Raw genomic sequence first — 11261 nt, 5'->3', positions numbered from 1 at the left:
CCCCTCAGCTCCCTACCACCCCACACCCCCAGAATCCAGAGACCGAGTACTAAAATCTTTACAGCATGCTTGTTGGTAAAATTCACCACGGACCTTTTACTTGGGAAAAAAAGTCAAAGTAGAATTTAATTATTGTACAAGTTGCTCTGTCTGCTTGTGGATGAAGACGTAGCTCTCAGCTGTCTCTCCGGTACCGCACTGCCAATCACATACACCTTCTGCTATGATGCTAATGGCTAAGCTTCTGGAAACTGCTGAGCAGGCGCTTAGAAAATTTCTCCTGCTCTTTGACAGAGAATTGGTTGAAAGGAGAGTAGTAGCCAGAACTGTAACCAAAGGTGGCATTCTGCTTCCAGAAAAGTCTCCAGGAAAGGCATTTCAAGAAACAGTCGTAGCTGTGGAATCCCGTGGGAAATGAAGGGGAGCGTAGATTCAACCAGTTAATATGAAGAAAGATGGAACAAAGCTCTCCCAGAATATGGAGGCGCCAAAGTCGTTCTAGACAGCAAGGGCTATTTCTTCTTTACAGAGGGAGATATTTTTGGAAAGTATGTGGACTGAAGTAACCGCTAAAGTAGTGTCACATGAACTGCCCATTCCACTAACATTGTGAACTATTTCATCATGTAAATAATTCCCACGCCTTCTTTTATATTAAACTGATGGCACTCCAACTTAAAAAAAAAAAAGGAAAAAAAAAGTGCACAAGTTGATAGATCTTGAAGCAAGAGTGTGTATATGTTAGTGAATGGATTCACAGCACATCGATACTGGGATGTACTGGGAACTTTGAGAGATGCCAATTAGTACAAAATAATTAGAACATTAGGAATGTTGACCCAGGAATGATTAATTAGGAATTAATGTAGTTCTGGGAGCATAGTTAACTGTCGAGAATGTAAGTTGCTAAAAAGGAGGTGGGGGGGTTGCATTGTCTTAACATCTGACCTCTTCCCTCCTGCAAGATGCCTGTCATGATGTGAGAGAGCAAGGAAGCACACCCTCCAGAGGAAGATGCATTGTAATTTCTAACCCTGGGCTTTTGATCTCCCAAACAGCAAGCTAAGAGAAAGCTTTCACTATAAAGTTCCCAGGTTTGGGGATTGTGTTATTGCAACATAGAATTAATGAATGCACACTTTATTAATAGAACATTTCTCAGAAGTTTTGTATTAACAGGAAAATTGAGGCTAGTACACATCTCCCACAGACTTTAATACCCTACCCCCTTTTATGAATGTCATAGACTAGTATGTTTCACTACTTGTGATCCATGAGCCAGTGTTGATATGTTTTTATTCAGTGAATTTTTTTTCCGCTTCTAAGTTTCAGCCTTAGTGTTTTGTCACTTGGTCTTTTTCCTTGTTTGTTTATTTCTTTGGGTTGTTTGTTTGTTTCATTTTTCTTTCTGGGTACCACATTTTGCTGAGTGATTACATACCTATAGCCTCCTCCCGGGTGTGACGGCTCCCTAGACGTTGCTCTTTGTTTTTGACGACCTCGATGGCTTGAAGGAGCGTTAGGGATTTCGTAGACTGTTCTAAAGCCGGGCTTGGTTGATGTTCTTCTCATGTCAAGATATCTGGGCTACGGTGCTTAGTTGGGAGATCCCTGAGGTGAAGTGCCTCTCTAGTCTGACTGTCACCATGACTCACCCTCCTGGTGCTCCTGTTGCCTAGAAAAGGTATCTTCATGCTGAAGCTCCTTCTCCATCCCTTTCTCCATGTCTTTCTTGGAAGTTATCACTTGCAGCCCATGCTTGAGAAGTGGGGAGTTGAATATGAGAGGTTTTTTTTTTATTTGTTTTGGTTTTTTTTGGTGACACACTCTCAATATACAGTCCAGGCTGCCCTTGAACTCAGTTACCCTCCTGCCTTGGCCTTATAGGCATGTGCCACCCTGCCTGTCCACTGTTTTACTTAATGGACTTAAAAAAAAAACAGTCATTTTCCAGTGAAATGGAAGTACAGACAGCTCCCACGTACTTTCTTCTGCCCTGTGTGCACAGACGTACTTCCTATGTGCAGTCTTCACCAGAGCGGGGCATCTACTACAATTGGTAGCCTGTTCTAAACACATCACTGTCACCCAAAGTCCACAGTAAACACCAGAGCTCACTCTTGGTTTGTACATATTTGTCCTGTGGTAGACACAGGGGTCTACCATTGTAGGGTTGCACAGAGGGTGTGCCTGGGACAGCCTGTGTATCTCTCCATTCTGTTCATCCCTTGTGGCACTGATCTCCCTTTTTTCTAGAATGACATCTACTTAGTGTCATGGGGTATGAGTTGGCTTTTTGTTGTTGTTGCTGTTGGTTTTTGTTGTTGTTTTTGGAGGTTTTGGGGTGTTTGTTTGTTTGTTTGTTTGTTTCAGACTAATCTCTGTACTTAAGCATCCTGGACATTCTTGTGTGTCTGATCTGTTCTTCAGTTGATTGGCAATAGGGCAGGTGATCTATCCATTCTAATTTTCTTCTTCAATCCAAATCGGGTCCCATCATTTCCCCAGGTTTGAAGTCAGACATCATTTCTTTCAGGACTTCCCCAGCCACCCCAGATACCACTGCAGACTCAGGCCTTTCCTCCTTCCTGGCTTTGTTCTTAGCACTTTCAGTAACAGCTGTGTTGTAATTTGTTTTAATTTGCCCATCTCTGAGAGGGCAAAGACCACTGCTGCATTAGATGGTTTTCAGCATCTGGTTTACTGCTGACTCACAGGAGTAAATATTGAGTGTTTAAAGCCAATAAACCTAAGGACTACCACTACACACCACACACACACACACACACACATACACGCACACGCACAGACTTTATGCAAATATGTACATCTGCCCTTTCACCTGGCTTGCCCCTTGCCTCCAGAGGACAGCAGCAGTTCAAGGTGGGAAGAGTGACACTTGAGGATGCTGTAGCCATGGTCACCAGCTCTTCTCTTTTCTCCTACAGTGTACTTGCTATAGTGCCTGTATTTTCCACTTGAGATGAATTTCTCTGGGGATGTTTTTCCTACTAAATTTTTAGTTTTCAGTTTAAATGTTTAATTAAAAAATTTTGTCTGCTTTTGAGCGAGTCAGATAATTTTGAGAACTATGAGACGAGTTAACCACCTTCCCCATTTATCTACACCCCACCCAGAGCTGAGCAACTGCTCTGTGTTAGACAGACCCCTCAAGTTCTTCAAAGCCAAGGAGGCATGCCCACTGTGCTCTGTGACTCTCCTTCTAGACCACATTCCTAAGCAGCAGGCTGACAAATTCTATCTACCAGTAGCTTCAAGCTCTCTTCTAAGGTCTTCTCTCTGAACCTGATCTCCTAAGGGCAGACCTCTCCAGGAAGAGTGCTCCTCTAAACCCTAGAACAGTGGTTCTCAAACTCTGGGTGGTGACTCCTTTGGGGAGTCAAACAACCCTTTTACAGGAGTTGCCTAAGACAATCAGAAAGCAGATATTTATATTATGATTCATAACAGTAGCAAAATTACAGTTATGAAGTAGCAATGAAAGTAATTTTATGGTTGGAGGTCACCACAACACGGGGAACTGTATTAAAGGGTCGTAGCTTTAGGAAGGTTGAGAACCACTGCTCTAGAGGACAGGGCAAGCAAGGGTGCAGGAGCCAGCAGAGGGTGAGCATGAGGTGCACAGGGCTCCTAAGTACTGTGCCACTTAATTTGTCCTCTGAGCCTGGATGCCAACAGCAAGCCACCTCCCTAGCTGTAATCTTGTTCCCCTGAATAACAACCAGAATGCTACTTTCATGATTGTCTCTGTGTCCATAAACGACAGAATAGTCCATATGTGTGAGGCAGGATTTCTGTCCTTTTCTGTTGTTTTAGATTGCAGTGTAATGTTGGCCAAAGCCCTTCTCTTTCTAGAGCTCAGGTCTTCTCTTTCTGAGCCCACCATATCAGTGCAGATTCCCTCAGGATTTCATAGGGCTTCCACCTTGTCCCCAACCACAAACAAACGTACAGTCATATACCTACGCTAAGTTTGTTTTCTAAACTCTAGCCTAGGTTCCTAGAAATAAGGTCAATCTTTTGAGGAGAGCGTATCATGTCATTTTATAGCTGTTTCCAAACATTTCTAGACAAGATGTCCATCTCACCGGCCTCCCAATGCTATAGATAGTTTTACATTTTGAAAACTAAATTGCTAAAATCTGAATGTCTGATTCATTTTGCTATTGTTCATCTGACTCCTGGGAGGAAGGGGGCTGGGGGACCAGCATCATCCCAAAACACTAGCTATTAGCACTTCCTTCTCTCTAATTCACCTAGTCTTATCCTCCCCCCACCCCCACCACCTGCCCCATTGAGATAGGTGTTAGTTTTCTCATATCAAGGTAAGACCATTTACCTACATAGTTACAGTCACTATCCACCTTCCCTTGCTATCTATCAAAGTGTATTTCTCATGGAGCTATTGGATAGTCAAATGCTTTTTTTTTTTAATTTTTATTTTTTAGTAACATTTTCTGCTTTCTGTCCGAGTTAAAAAAACAAATCTCCACTGATCCTAAATCCTATTCTATTCTTTTTTATTGTCATTTGCTTCTCTCCTCCCTTTGTGGAGGAGCCGCGTCAGGAAACCAAGGTGCTCTCAGAAACAGAGGCCTTGAAGTCTGTGCTCTGGCCGGTTCTTTGGCTCCTGCTCCCTATTAGGACTTTAAAACGTCTTGTCTTCCAGCAGCCTCTCTTAAAATGTCAGCACAGCTGCAGGAGTGACACTTCAAGGTGATGTCAGGACTTCAGGAGAACTATACAAGGATGGAGAGCTTGGAAAAGAGGACAGAGGAAAAAAGTAAACTGAAGAGGGGGGAGGGAAGGGGGAAAAAGAGGAAGAGGGGAGGAAAAGTAAGAAAAGGAGGAAGAGAAAGAGGAGTGAGACAAGGAAAAGGAAGAGGGGGAGGGGAGGAAGAGGAGGAGAACGGAGAGGAGGAAGAGGAAGAAGAGGAGGAAGACAAAGAAGAAAAGGGGGAGAGGAAGAGGAAGAGGAAGAAAAGGAGGAAGAAAAGGAAGAGGAGGAAAAGTGGAAGAAGAAGAGAAGGAGGAGGAAGAGGAAGACAAGGAGAAGGAAGGGGTAAAGAATAATCCATGCATCTAGCAAGTAAATTAAGTCACACCTCTGTGTAAGTCAGGGTAGTACATGGGGGCTGAGGAGAAGCAAAATACAAGGACAGACAGCACAGTCCCTGACATCTAGGGGTGGATACTTTTAAGAGGAAAAGCTAGACACAAAGAGAAGCCCTTCCATGTAGGGTTGAAGAGCAGAGAAGGAAGGAAGTCAGTGAAGGCTTCAAAGAGGGCAGGAGGGGCATGAGGGTGAGGCTTTGGTCCTGGCTAAGTGGCAACACTCAGGAGAAGAGGTCCTTCTGAAGAAAACAGCATGAGCCAGGACAGAAGTGGGAGAAGCATGGCTAGGGAAAACTGCTTTCCAGACAGACCAATGGAAAGTGCATGAGGAAGAGAGGTGGCAGCAAAGCTGGAAAGAGACTGCAGATGACAGACAGAGTAATGAGTGGTCTGGCCGTGGTCCTGTAGACAATGGAGTCCAAGCTGCAGAATCAGACAGAAGTCCCTGTCCCTGTGCCACAGTAGGAATCCATCAGAATTCTTGGGTCCATTTGATCTTCCAATTCATGGTGGATAGATCTTAAAAACTGATCACCTCACTTATTGGGTCCCCTCTCCTGAACCTATTGAACCCAATGGTGATTCTGATGGATGATCAGGCCTATTGGGTTTGCTGCTTCCTAACTGTGACCCCAAAGGCAGTGTGGGGAGTGTCTGTAAGATTCCTTTAAGCTTTTATGTCCACCATGCCTTCTCACCTGGCTTCTCTATGAGATTGAGATGGACAGCCGAGAGCTCTGCATTGACGAGGGTCTCTCTCTTGACTAGCTGTTCACAGAATGGACACAGAATACCCAAGCCCCAGAGCAGCTCATCTGCTTTGAGGAAAGTGACCTGACACCTAATCAAAGAGCAAGTGACCCAGATATAAGTTGATCAACATCTCATAAGCCTCTGACCAAGGACAGAATCTTGATCCTCTCAAAGTTGGTGAAATGCAATAGGCCTTTTCCTGGAAATGCTCAGCCAAATATCATCTTCCTTTTCCTCCTCCTTTTCCTTTTCCTCCTCCTTCTCCTCTTCCTCCTCCTCCTCCTTTTGTTCCTCTTCTCCCCCTCCTCCTCCTCTTCCTACTCCTCTTCCTGTTCCTCCTCCAAGTCCAACTCCTCCCCTTCCTCCTCCTCTTCCAGCACCTCCTCCTCCTTCTCCAGCACCTCCTCCTCCTCCAACTCCTCTTCCCCTCCCACTTGGTTGTACCTAGAAACCCCTCACCTAGAGATTATTACAACTATCCTGCAAAAGGGAAGCTTGCTTCATAGCAGGACCTGAGTTACATAATTTTAGACCCGAATAAAGTCACGTGTAAATCGTATCCGGTAGCCCTGTGCTGCTCGCTCCTCAGCCAGCAAATCCCCTCTTTGGATTCGCTTGTTAGAGTTGGATTTCTTGTCCACTTCCAACTGAAGGAATGATCACTGTACTGGGTACAAAGTCCATGTAAGAAGTCTGCTCCCTCCAGCACAGAGAAAGCAAGACCCTTTAGTCTGCTTTATAAGGAAAATGAGTGACATCCAGACAAAATGATTCAAGGACTGTTGGTGCAGCAACTCCCCTGGCTTCCAGTGGACTTCTACACCTGCACCCCATCTCAACTCACCAAAGGCAATAGGCATAGCATTGTGAAGCCTTGTTCCACTAGATAGGGTAACATTTGCTGCCAGCTGCTCAGTAACCAAGCCAAAGGCTCTTGTTTGTTGGGACCACTTCTGGTACCAGCTGTCTTACATAGGTCTAAATACTGGCTGCGGCTGCCTTGTGACTCACTACAAACTTAGTCACTTCGAAAAGTAGCCTTCAGTTTAGCACACAAGGATTGCTGCCTTTTAAAATCTTGTTATGTATTTCTTTTTTCAGAATACACAGCTGGAGGAGAGTGCTTTAATTTCATCTAAGTTCATCTCTTAGACCCAAGAAAACCAAAGTTTGAAGAATAACAATCAAGGTACCCTGTTACCATTCGGAACCAGACCACCCCCCCAACACACACACACACACACACACCTGACTTTATAAATAAAGTTTTAATGGCATAGAGCCATGCCTGTTGATTTCTAGAGTGTCTGTGGCCATCTACATGTAACAAGGGCTGATGCATGGTAGTTCTAGACTACATAGTCTACAAAGCTGAAAATATGTCCTGTGGTCCTTTACAGAAAATGTTGTCTCCTTCTCTTGAATGGAGTCTCCCAGAGTCTGTGTGTTGAGTTTATTTAAGACACTGTTTCAAGCATTTGCTGTGAACAGAGCTTTGGACAAATAAAGATCTACAAAGACATAATAAACTCACTGTCCACACTGTTTGAACCCAACTGCCATCTTTTCTAGCCTGCTGTCTACTCTTCCAATAGAAGTGGGAATTTAAAATTAGATGTCTACTTATTTAAAGTACCTTCTAGATCCTGGATACTGCCCTGGACCTGGGGGGGTCTATCACTAAGTCAAAAGCATATGAACCCAAGTGTCCATAAAATATACACTGGGCAGAGGTGGATGAAGACAGCATTTTTTACTTCTGTCCCTAAGACAAATTATAGCCCAAGCTAACAGAGCTTCTGAGGGCAGAGTTGGGTCTTAAATGCAGGTAGAACTCACTAAATTCAGGTGCTTCTGGGTGTGCTTTTGTGTTGTCACCGAGGAGCACATGGTTTCGATGGCTTTTCTCTTTCAGTTCCAAATCTCCATTTCTTACAAAAACCAGGCCAGTTAATCAGAGAGCCAGCAGGCCCCCCATCAGGGTGGAAAAGCTCACCTCTGCCCTTTCTCCCAAGTGTCCTCTTAAGAGCAGACACCAATGCCAGAACCAAGAAGTCAGGTCCCAGCTGCGTGGGCCCAAGGGATATCTGGTTATTTAAGTGAATTTCTGTCAGGCTTAAAATGTGAAAATTACATACAAATATGTATTTCCCTACGACACCATGAAGCAACAGCACTAGAGAAATAATTTTAAAAAATTTCTATGGCCCAGGTGAGGAGGAGCAATAGGAAGGAAGAGAACGACATGAAAGAGAGAATGGCTCACAAAGGCAAGATCAATCTAAGTCATAAGCAGACAGGAGAGTCTTGAGGATTATCCTTTCTGCTCTCCTTTCAGGCAGAGGCCCCTCTTCTCTCTGCAGACCCCCTCTTCTCTCTGTAGATCCCCTCTTCTTTCTCGAGACCTCTTCTTCTCTCTGCAGACCCCCTCTTCTCTCTGTAGACCTCCCTCAAGGAGAGTTAGGCAAGGGGCAGGCGCCTATGAACTCAGAACTCTTTGAGAAGTCTCCTGTTAAGCCAGTGCCTCTATTCCCAGCATGTGGAGGCTGAGGCAGAATTACTAATTTGAAGTCATCATGAACTACACTGTCAGTTCAAAGCCAGCCTGGGACATAGTGAAATTCTGTCTCAACACTCTAGAGAAATGAGAGGTGGGGTGAGGAGGTTTTGTATTTGTACTACAATTTTAGGATTATGAAGGTTGTTCTAAAAAGCTTCCCTACCCAAACTCTTGCTTTCTTCCATAGTTCTGCACTATGGAAACCACTTTCTGGAGACATAAAATGACTATGTTCTGTGTACAAAGAGGGCTTTAATGAATCCTGTAAATCCCCTTAAAGTAGTGTCTGAACTGAAGGAAAATTGCCTGTGAGTATTTATTATTCTCAGACTAAACTCAATATCAAATTGCCTTAGAGAAATTTATGACTGAGCTCTTTCTTGATATGTTGAAGGACTTCCCTGACATCTGGCAAACATCACTAGGACTCAGCCACTGAGATCTTAAGGGATCTTTGGGACTGAGAGTCACATCTATGGAGTGTCAGACATTTCAAAAGCTTCTATCCTTTTTTAGGAGCAAGAGAAGAAAGATTTGATCACAGGACCAGAATCACATGAGTCTATGAACTCTAGAGTCTGTTGGGTGTCATCATTCACCTAATGCTGGAGTTTTTCATAGGAGCCTCAGTCTAGATGATCAGGAATGAAGGAGCCAATCAAGTCCCTGTCACCATGGAACTCCTAAAGCTTAGGAACAAGTCCACTAAAGCATTTGCAACTCAAATATATATAATATATAACAAATATGTTATTTATTACATATACCATATATTAATATATATAATTTTAGAAAATGATAAACACTGCTAAGACTAACCACAACTAAAGTGAGCAGAGTGTGGGAAGAGAGATAAAGGGGATGATGTTATTGGCGAGCTGGGACGAGCACCCACAAGGAAGATCCCAGTAGGAATGAATTTGGGGACTTGTGGGATAAAGCGAAGAAAAGGTCAGAGCAACAGGGACCCTTGGAATGTGCACAGTGTGGGGCGAGGGGCTTACATGTCATGAAAGGGATGTAGATTCTGTTCTAAACAAGCCTGGCAATAGGGGAGTCTGAGCAGAGACTAACTGCGACTCTAACTGCTCTCTGGAGAAATTCTAAGTAACAGATCAGGAAGGGGAGAGCAGAAGGAAGGAAAACAGTGGTGAGTCCATTGTCAGAGTGACATGGGCCTGGAGCAGAAGCTGCTGGCTATGGTCCTGTCTGCCTTGTGAACTTCTGTCCCCAACCCCTAAGCAAAGTAAGAGACCCTGCAGTGGGTACTTGGTAAACAGTGACTGAGCAGAGGAATATAGTCCTGACCAGGGTGCTCACAGCTTCCAGGTGGTGACTAAAGTGGGTGGTGATCAGGGTGGATGCTTGCAGGAGGACTGATGTGAAAGATGTCTTTTCCTGGCAGAGCCCTGGAGGAAGCCAGGTACTGCAGCCAGGAATTGCAGAGACTCTCAGGTGTCTGATGGGAAAGAGTTGTTGAGGGACAGAAAGGGGCAACCTGGTGAAACACTCTGGCTACTGAACTGACATTCCAAGAGCTGAGATGTCCCGCCTTTATTTGGGACTCAGTCCTGCCCCTTGTCTCTAACCAAATGCCTGCAGAACATTCTCTTTGGCTCCCTTCAAGCATACTCAGAAATTCCTTTCAGTTCCCTTTTCTGTTGGCTGTGCTGTAGACAGGGATGGGCCCGCTACCCTCCACACCCTAGGACTATCCATCCGGAAGTACTGAGTCAACAGCTCTTGCTCAGAATCTACCTCAGTCTCTTCCCACACCTCAAAGAAACTGTTCCCAGGAATGAGGTGGGGCAGCAGGAGGAGAGGGCTAGGTCTGTGTCTGCAGATCTCAGGGGTGGGAGGAAACTAGCCCTTTTACTTGCACAGGGATGCCTAGAGAGCCTGTGGCACACCTTAGTGGATTCCATCCCGAGAGTCTAACTGTGTAGCTCTGAGGTAGGGAGAATCTATGCTTCTCATCAGCTCCCAGGGACGCAGAGCCCTCCAGGATCACCCTTCAGGAGAACTATTCTGTATGAAACCACATATGGGAGAAAAAGGATAAATTTAGCCATGATTTATAGAATAGCCAGCCCTGAGCTAACAGGGTTGTGTCTTTTAATCCTCACCCAGCCCTGGATTGTGGGTATTTAAGTAGACAAGACTTAGGGAGGCTGGAAGACTAGCTTAAAGTATATAACTTAAAAGTGATCCTTGACTCAACAATCTGACTCTACTACCTGAACTATAAAGAGAATTTTTCAAGGGGATAAATTTGCAAGGTTTGATTATGATGCGTTACAAGTAACAGCCAGTCAAAGAATCAAGAACTTTCTAGCACAGCTGAGCACCTAAACATTCAGAAGCAAAGGATGTTCCTGCAGCCATTGCTAGACCCAGGGGAATCACAGGGTCTTTCAACTTCTACAGATCAATAATAATCTTAGGAAAAAAAAAATAAAGGACTAGGTAAAGCACATGTCCAGCTTGAGGGAAACCCTAGATTCAGCCTCCAATACTGCAAAAAAAGCATGTGCATTTGTGTATGTATACATACATAATTTCAATTTTAAGTTTTAGAAAGGAGTCTGAAAGACACGGTAGCAAATACCTATGACCTCAGCTCATAGGAAGCAAAAGCAGCAAGATCAAGTGTTTGATGCCAGTTGGTCTACGTTCTGTCTCAAAAGGACACACACACACACACACACACACACACACATACACTCCACAGGATATAATGACATAAACATGTAATCTCAGCACTAGGGGAATAGAGGCTGAAAGACCAGAAGTTAAAGATTGTCTTTGGCTA

At 44.3% G+C, this 11261-nt stretch overlaps 1 pseudogene; it reads left to right on the top strand.

Annotated features, from left to right (window-relative positions):
* Window positions 1-226: 226 nt before the first annotated feature.
* On the top strand, window positions 227-561 carry LOC114617540 (annotated as a pseudogene).
* The last annotated feature ends 10700 nt before the right edge of the window (window positions 562-11261 follow it).

This window comes from Grammomys surdaster, unplaced genomic scaffold, assembly GCF_004785775.1.
Source record: "Grammomys surdaster isolate TR1022 unplaced genomic scaffold, NIH_TR_1.0 137, whole genome shotgun sequence".
Taxonomy (NCBI): Eukaryota; Metazoa; Chordata; class Mammalia; order Rodentia; family Muridae; genus Grammomys; species Grammomys surdaster.
Note: the sequence above shows the minus strand (reverse complement) of the source record. Positions and strands in the feature narration are given on the sequence as shown.